General features: G+C 39.4%; 1 non-coding gene across 1 annotated transcript; it reads left to right on the top strand.

The window, feature by feature from the left end:
* The first annotated feature begins 7,741 nt into the window (after positions 1-7,741).
* LOC112134107 (U2 spliceosomal RNA) lies at positions 7,742-7,931 on the top strand. Its single transcript, XR_002915678.3, has one exon. It is a non-coding gene; the product is annotated as a U2 spliceosomal RNA (small nuclear RNA).
* Positions 7,932-8,332: the final 401 nt, after the last annotated feature.

The following is an 8,332-nucleotide window of genomic DNA, read 5'->3' as shown; positions in this document are numbered from 1 at the left end:
TCTTAAAAAAACAAAAACAAACAAACAAACAAAAAAAACAACACACAGTTCTAAACCAAACTACTTCTACATTCTCACACAAAGGAAGGTATGGAGAAAAATACATTTTTACTTGACAGAGCAAGCAAAGGAAAAAAGTTAAGGCCAGATACAGTGACTTAGCACATGTAACAGCACTTTGGGAGGCCGAGGCAGGAAGATCACTTGAACCCAGGAATTTGAGATAAGACTGGGCAGCATAAAGAGACTACGTCTCTACAAAAATTTTTTAAAAGTAGCTGGGTGTGGTGGTGCATGCCTGTGGTCCCAGCTAGGTGGGAGGATAGCTTGTATCTGGGAGGTTGAGGCTGCAGTGAGCCGTGAATACACCACTGGAGACTCTAGCCTGGGCAACAGAGAGAGACCTCATCTCAAAAAAAAAAAAAAAAATCAACCATGTTGGAAAATTGTTATCTTCCCAATGGTATTATGTAACATCTCTGCCAGCATTCTGCAACTTTAAAAAACTTTAAAAAGTTTCTTTCTAGCCTGATGTGGTGGCTCATGCCTAGTTCAAGCAAAGTGCCCATACCTATAATCCTAGCACTTTGGGAAATCAAGGTGAAAGAATCACTTGTGTCCATGAGTTTGAGACTAGCCTGGGCAAAATAGTGAGACCCTGACTGTACAAAAAATTAAAAAAAAAAAAAAAAAAAGCCGGGCATCGTGGTGCACACCAGTAGTCCCAGCTACTGAGGTGGCTAAGATAGAAGGATTGCTTGAGCCCCCCTGGTGGAGGTTGCAGTGAGCCTGTGTTCAAGCCACTGCACTCCAGTGCAGAGAAAGACCTTGTCTCAAAAATCATCATCATTGTCATCATTACAATTCTTATTATACCCCAAAGTGAGTGACACTGGTGTCAGATAGTAGTATCTTTCACTGGTGTTACATAACATCCCTGCCTGCACTCTGCAACTTTAAAGATATTCTTTCTAGGTTGCTGCAGTGGCTCATGCTTATAATCCCAGAACTTTGGGAGGTTGAGGCAGGAGGATCACTTGAGTCCAGGAGTTTGAGACCAGCCTCGGCAACATAGTGAGACCCTGTCTCTACAAAAAAATTAAAAAGATAATAATAACTAGGCATGGTGACACCCACCTGTGGTCCCAGCTACACAGGAGGCCGAGGTGGGAGGATTGCTTAAGCCCAGGAGGTAGAGGTTGCGGTGAGCTGTGTTCAGGCCACTACACTCCAGCCTGGGTGAGAGAGTGAGACTCTGTCTTAAAAAAAAAACAAAAAACCACTTTGTTAGAGTTTTCTGGCAAAAGTGACTTCTTTTACCATTCACCACAATCTCCTGAGTTTTATTTCCCGGTGTTGTATGCTCCATTAATGCTTCCAAATGAGTGTCAATGGTCAATATGCTGATCCCAGGAAAGCCAAATTATATACAAACTCTATCTCTTAACTCTGCAGCATCTGCATTCATATATCCGTAACCCTAAAGAAGACGAAAAAGCTGAAAAGAAACCAACTGTTTTACTGGAGTGACCTGGTTTACTTTTCTATGCAATTGGACTAAGCCTGTAGAAAGAACTGAGAGGACTGGGTTATTTCAGGTTCATGTTTTTCTCCAAATCATACCACACTTTCTCCATGTCAAATGAAATATCTAAAGTGAAGACACTTTAAATATTTTCATTTGGATCATTTTCAAAATTTTCAGTGTGAAAGTGGTTATTTTTTAATCAGTCTTTATATTTGAGATGCATATTGAAATATTTACTGAGAAAATTGGAAAATACCTGGGAAAATGGTTAAACCTGGGTGATGAATACATGAGATTCCTTATGTTATCCTCTACTTTGTATAGGTTTGACAATTTTATAATTTATCTGTGGTATGCTGATATTTTACTAGCATTTAAAAAATGAAACAAGTAAATATGTTTAGCTGTCTACCTGTTCCTTAAAGCCATAATAAGTGTATGTCAGTCCTTTTTTCAAGAACTATAGAATTGGGTGGAGTGCAGTGGCTCATACCTGTAATCCCAGCACTTTGGGAGGCCGAGTCGGGTGGATCACTTGAGGTCAGGAGTTTGAGACCAGCCTAGCCAACATGTTGAAACCCGGTCTCCACTAAAAATACAAAAATTATCTGGGTGTGGTGGCACATGCCTGTAATCTCATCTACTTAGGAGGCTGAGGCACGAGAATCACTTGAACCCGGGAGGTGGAGGTTGCAGTGAACCAGGAGCTTGCCACTGCACTCCAGCCTGGGCGATAAAGCGAGACTCAGTCTCAGAACAAACAAACAAAACTATAAAATTATAATCATTAATCTTGCACATGTCTCTAGACTGGTGTCTATCTCTATTAGTCCCCAAGCTGTTCCCTTTGGGGAAGAGGACAGACATCTTCAGTAGGAGCACAAATTATTGGCCTTTGGGACTCAACAAGTAAATGAAGAGAAAAATTTAATGAACCATTTCATATAAATAATTTTCAACACTACTAAAAGGCTTACTATGAGGATCAATGAAATGTAGTAATTTATGGGAGATACTCTGAGATTTGGGAAAGATTGCTGCTTACTACACCTACCATTATTATTATTATTGTTTTGTTTTGTTTTTTGAGACGGAGTTTTTTTTTTTTTTTTTTTTTTGGAGACGGAATTTCTTGTTGCCCGGGCTGGAGTGCGATGGCGTGATCTCAGCTCACTGCAACCTCCGCCTCCCGGGTTCAAGTGATTCTCCTGCCTCAGCCTCCTGAGTAGCTGGGATTACAGGCATGTGCCACCACGCCCAGCTAATTTTGTATTTTCAGTAGAGACGGGGTTTCTCCATGTTGGTCAGGCTGGACTTGAACTCCCCACCTCAGGTGATCCACCTGCCTCAGCCTCCCAAAGTGCTGAGATAACAGGTGTTAGCCACCGTGCCCAGCTGACTACCATTATTTTAATAGTTGCTTTTGCCTTCTTCATCACTGACCTCAGCCCAGTTCTCCACTGTGGTCTCAGGGAAGCTTACAAACATACAAAAGGAAAAAAAAATGTCCTTATCTTTTTCTCTCCTTAGCTAAAGTATAAGGTTAAGGAAGGATGAACTTCCTTTAGTGACTCCCTCTAAGAACAATGACCTACAGGAAAGGGTGGGGAGGGAGTTACAAGAAACCTTGCCTAGATAAGTCTGCAAAGAGACTGACTTCTAAGAAAGATTTGTCAACATAAAAGTTAATTTAGCAGGCTGATTTTTCAGAGCAGTTCATTATCATCACAGGCCATTCTTATTGCATTGCTCTATTTGACGTAAGCAACAGATAATAATACCTACCGTGTCACTGTAGAAAAAAGTCCACAGGTATACCATTAAAATGTTTCAAATACCATTTTTTTTTTTAGTATTCAGTTTTCTTCTTAAATAAACTAGATTTTTAATGTCATCTGTAGTATGTATGCAACTTCAAATTTGCTCTCTTCTCTCCCACATACACAGCTCCTGCTGAGCTAATGGTTTTCTATTTTTATCTTGCTATTTATAATTTACTGATGTTTCTTACCAAGAATCTTTGGTTTGATCCACAAAACTCATCTGAACCTATTGCCAGTGTTGAAGTATTACTGTTTTAATGTCATTATTTAATCATAGAAATATTTTCTGTGCACACATTTATTTTTAAATTATGTATAAATAAACTCTACCAAGGCTTTCAGATTATAGCCCATAATCATTTGTGTGTGTGTGTGTGTGTGTGTGTGTGTGTGTGTTTTATTTATTTATTTATTTATTTTTGAGACAGGGTCTTGTTCTGTCACCCAGGCTGCAGTACAGTGGTGCTATCATAGCTCACTGTAACCTCAACTCCTAGAGGTTCAAACAATCCTCTCACCTCAGCCTCTGAAGTAACTGGGACTACACATGTACACCACCATGCCTGGCTAATTTTTTAAACTTTTTGTAGAGACTGGGTCTTGCTATGTTACCCAGGCTGGTCTCAAACCCCTGGCCTCAAGTGATCCTTCCACCCACCTCAGCCTTCCAAAGTGCTGGGATTACAGGCATGAGCCACCACACCCGGCCTTGTGTGTGTTTTTAAATAGTCTTGACATATTTCCAAAGAAGCGCATGTACATTTAATAAAAATTATCATTAGGCTCTTTTTCAGTGAGTTTAAGGATAATTTGGAAATTTATTACATTTGTTTTCCCCTTTTATTATGTCATCAGCACTGGCTGTACATTCTTTGAATTACAGTAAAGAATTTGGCTGTCTAGACACAACAAAATAAGAACACAAGACTTATTTCAAGTAAATCCTAACTTGTGTTAGCCAACAATGAGCAAAAAGATTTTTCCTAACACTTTTGCTCTGTTTTGGTGAAGATATTTAAGATCTAAGAACCATATTTGTTTCACATTTTATCTCCTACCTTTTCCACTCTTTAAATAGTATCTTCAGAAAGAGAAACTATTAAAAACTACAGAGCTTGGCCTGAACCTTCTTACGTCAATATATTTTCATTGGAAAAATTTATATAAATATATGATGGCCAGGCATGGTGGCTCACGTCTGTAATCCCAGCACTTTGGGAGCCATGGCCATAGGATTTCTCGAGCCCAGGAGTTTGAGACCAGCCTGGGCAATATAATGAGACCCCCCACCCCCAATCTACAAATAATAATAATAATTTAAAAATTGCCTGGGTGTGATTGTGAATTGTCTGTAGTCTCAGTTATTCGGGAGACTGAGGTGGGAGGATTGCTTGAGCCCAGGAGGTGGAGGCTGCAGTTGAGGTAGAATCAAAGATCCTGTCTCTAAATAAATAAATAGGCCAGGAGTGGTGGCTTACACCTGTAATCTCAACACTTCAGGAGGCTGAGGCGGGAGGATCACTTGGGCTCAGAAGTTTAAGACCAGCCTGGACAACAGAGTGCAACCTTGTCTTTATTTAAAAGATAACACGCCTGTAATCTCAGCACTTTGGGAGGCCGAGGCGGGCGGATCACGAGGTCAGGAAATCGAGACCATCCTGGCTAACACGGTGAAACCGCATCTCTACTAAAAATACAAAAAAGTAGTCGGGCGCCGTGGTGGGCGCCTATAGTCCCTGCTACTCTGGAGGCTGAGGCAGGAGAATGGGGTGAACCCGGGAGGCGGAGCTTGCAGTGAGCTGAGATAGTGCCACTGCACTCCAGCCTGGGTGAAAGAGCAAGACTCTGTCTCAAAAAAAAAAAAAAAAAAAAAAAAGATAATAATAAAAATGAAAATAAATATATGTTATACACACACACACTCACACATACATACTCTAACACACACATGCGATGTAAACTTTACTGAACAAATCTAAACACAAGAGATATCACCTGTTCATTTGACCTGCATTTGGAAAACCTCAATCTAGAGCCTTGTTTATTACAATACTATCACAGCTTATTTAAGATAGAAAGACTGGAGTTAGTGCATGGCCTCCTTATTTAATGGATACCGAAAACCAAGAACCAAGTTGAAGGAGGAAGTTTTCAGTATTCAAAGCTAGTCAGTGTTCTCTGGATTCTACTGAATCCTCACAGACTTCTTCCTTAGAAAATAAATAAATAAATAAAACTGAATGAACCTAAAATATTTCTGTGCAAAAATTGAAAAGGCAGCTAAATTCATGCTTAGTTAGTCTTATATGGAAGAAAAATGATTATTTTTTAATATATGTGAATCTAACTCATTTGCGAAGTAGGGACTCATTAAAAAACAAAACCCTCAAAATTCAGGTCTCCATCTGCTTCTTTTGGTAAAAATTATGGAACACATGCAATCTCTGCTGTGGTTACCCATGACGGAAAAACATAGAAGCATGCCTTATGATTTCTCTAAAGGGATTTTTAAATCCTCAGGGACGTTCCTTAAACAAGATTACTAATGCTAATTTTGTGATGCTTTGTTAGTTTTACTTATATATTAATACGATAATATTCAAATCCTATTGTCTTAAATCTAGACATACCAAGAGAGATTTCTAGCTTCATGCGGGACAGATTACTCCCGTATTCCCATCACAAGCAACTAATAAGTAGGGCAGTGAGGCATTTGGCTTCATAATGGCTGCTGGGAAGGATGATTTAAGATATTTCATCTTCCTTTACTAAAACGGTTGTATCTTGATACTAGAAAGCCATTTAGTGCTATCCCTAGTGTGCTAAACTCTGAAGAGGTTTTATGATTTCCTTAATGTTACTTTTTTAGGCCAAAACTCAAGAATCCTTTCTGTAGAATCTTCATGGAAAACCTTCCTTCTACACACACACAGACACACACACACACCCCCCACCTACCTACAGTGCTTTCAGACTTAACTTCTGAAGTTCAGTATCCCAAAACAGAAGAGGGAAAGGTATATCCTCAGGGATATGAGGATTTAGCAGAGACTGTCCCGTCCCACCGTAAAATATTTTTGAAGTTTCATGCGTTGAAATCTTATACTTTGCTTTTAAAATTGCCCCAAATTTTGCTTTAGCTGCATATTTTCCTGTTTTAATATAAATATTTTGTCTCAAAGAACTAAAAAGTGGCCCAAACCGACATAACACAGGACATCTATGTTCTTGTAATCACACACATAGTTCCACAGGTCATGGGCACTCAGTTTGAGAGTCTGGAAGTCCAAAATGTACATGTTAGCAAAACTGAGCTGAGAGATAGTAGAATCTGTGTAATAGGCAATCCTACTTTTAGCAAGCATCCAGATTATTTAGACTAAATATACTTGGGACCTAGAGATGAGATACACAGGCAGTCTTCCAAAAGGCAGGGAGGAGGTGGAGTTCAGAGTGACTGAATATTAGGGGGGTCATTCAACTGTTCAGTTATTTACTCCCTTATGAGCTCCGGGCACTGAAACAAGTTACTAACTAGAAATACAAAGATGGATAATTACAGCTCTAACCAAAGAAGATCACAAACTAGCCAAACTAGCAGAAGAAAACAGACACCTAAACTGGAACTTACAAATTGAAGTGAAAAGTAAAAAGGTAGAGAGACATCAAATGCATCTGAATTGAGGAAGTGACAAGAACTAAGGCAGTGGCACTGCCTCTTCCACAGGCTTAAGAAATTTAAGAATTGTTTTAAATTTCTGCAGCAGTGTTCAGAGGCTTAGGAAGAAATGTGAAGCATGCAGGTCTATTACTTTCTCCGAACTCCAACTTAGATGTGAAGAGGAAATATTTGGCTTATTTCAACAAGATCAATTCCAAACTCATTCTTTTGAATAACTGAGTTGTTCTAAAAGCGTAAGAAAAGTTTTGTTGTTTTTAAAGACTCATCTCAATTTAATCAAGTTGCTCCTCCCTGAAGGCAGTATCGGGTTACAGAGAACTTGTGTGAAGACATTTGGTTTCAGCTACCAAATTGAGTGAAGGGACACGACCTGAGTGATCAGGTTAGATACCCACCTTGACAAACACATGCACACACACACACCCTCAAGTTAACATGATGAAGGCTGGAGATAAGTAGAAGTAGTAAAGAAAGATATTCCATTTTGCTGGCTTAAGCAAGTCAGATATTAAATAGAAAAAAACATAGGGTAAGGAGCAGATAATTTAGTGGGGATTGGGAAGAGAACTTAATAAATAGTTGAAGTTGAGATTCCTTGTGAGCCAGCAAACTGGATGTATAAATCATTCTATTAGGTTTATATGACTGGAGATCACGAGAAAGATTTGAGCTAGAAATTTTTAATTGAGAGGTTTCACAATATAAATAATCTCTTCTTGGCCTTTTAGCTAAGATCAAATGTGGTATCTGTTCTTAACAGCTTAAAATCTGATATGTCCTGTATTCAAGGACAATATATTAAATGTATTTTTGAGCAGGGAGATGGAATAGGAGCTTGCTCCATCCATTCCATCCATCTACCTAGTATTGCAGTACCTCCAGGAATGGTACACCACACACACACACACACACACACACACACACACACACATAGATAATACAGAAGCTATGAGAGGAGATAAAGATTACTTAGTTTACATAGTTTCTTATAAAAAGTGTTACATGTTATCCAAGTAATTCATACTATTTTTTTTTTTTTGGAGATAGGGTCTTGATGTGTTGCCCAGGCTGGAGTGCAGTGGCATGATCACAGCTCACTGCAAACTTGAACTCCCAGGCTCAAGCAATTCTTCCACTTCAGGCCCCCAAGTAGCTGGGACCACAGGTACACACCAGTGTGCCTGGCTAATTTTTGTATTTTTTTGTAGAGACAGGGTTTCACTATGTTGCCCAGACTGGTCTCTAACTCCTGGGCTCAGCAATCTACCTGCCTCAGCCCCCCGAAGTGCTATGATTACA

Source organism: Pongo abelii, chromosome 5 (assembly GCF_028885655.2).
Source record: "Pongo abelii isolate AG06213 chromosome 5, NHGRI_mPonAbe1-v2.0_pri, whole genome shotgun sequence".
NCBI lineage: Eukaryota > Metazoa > Chordata > Mammalia > Primates > Hominidae > Pongo > Pongo abelii.
This window is presented reverse-complemented; position numbering and strand designations above follow the sequence as displayed.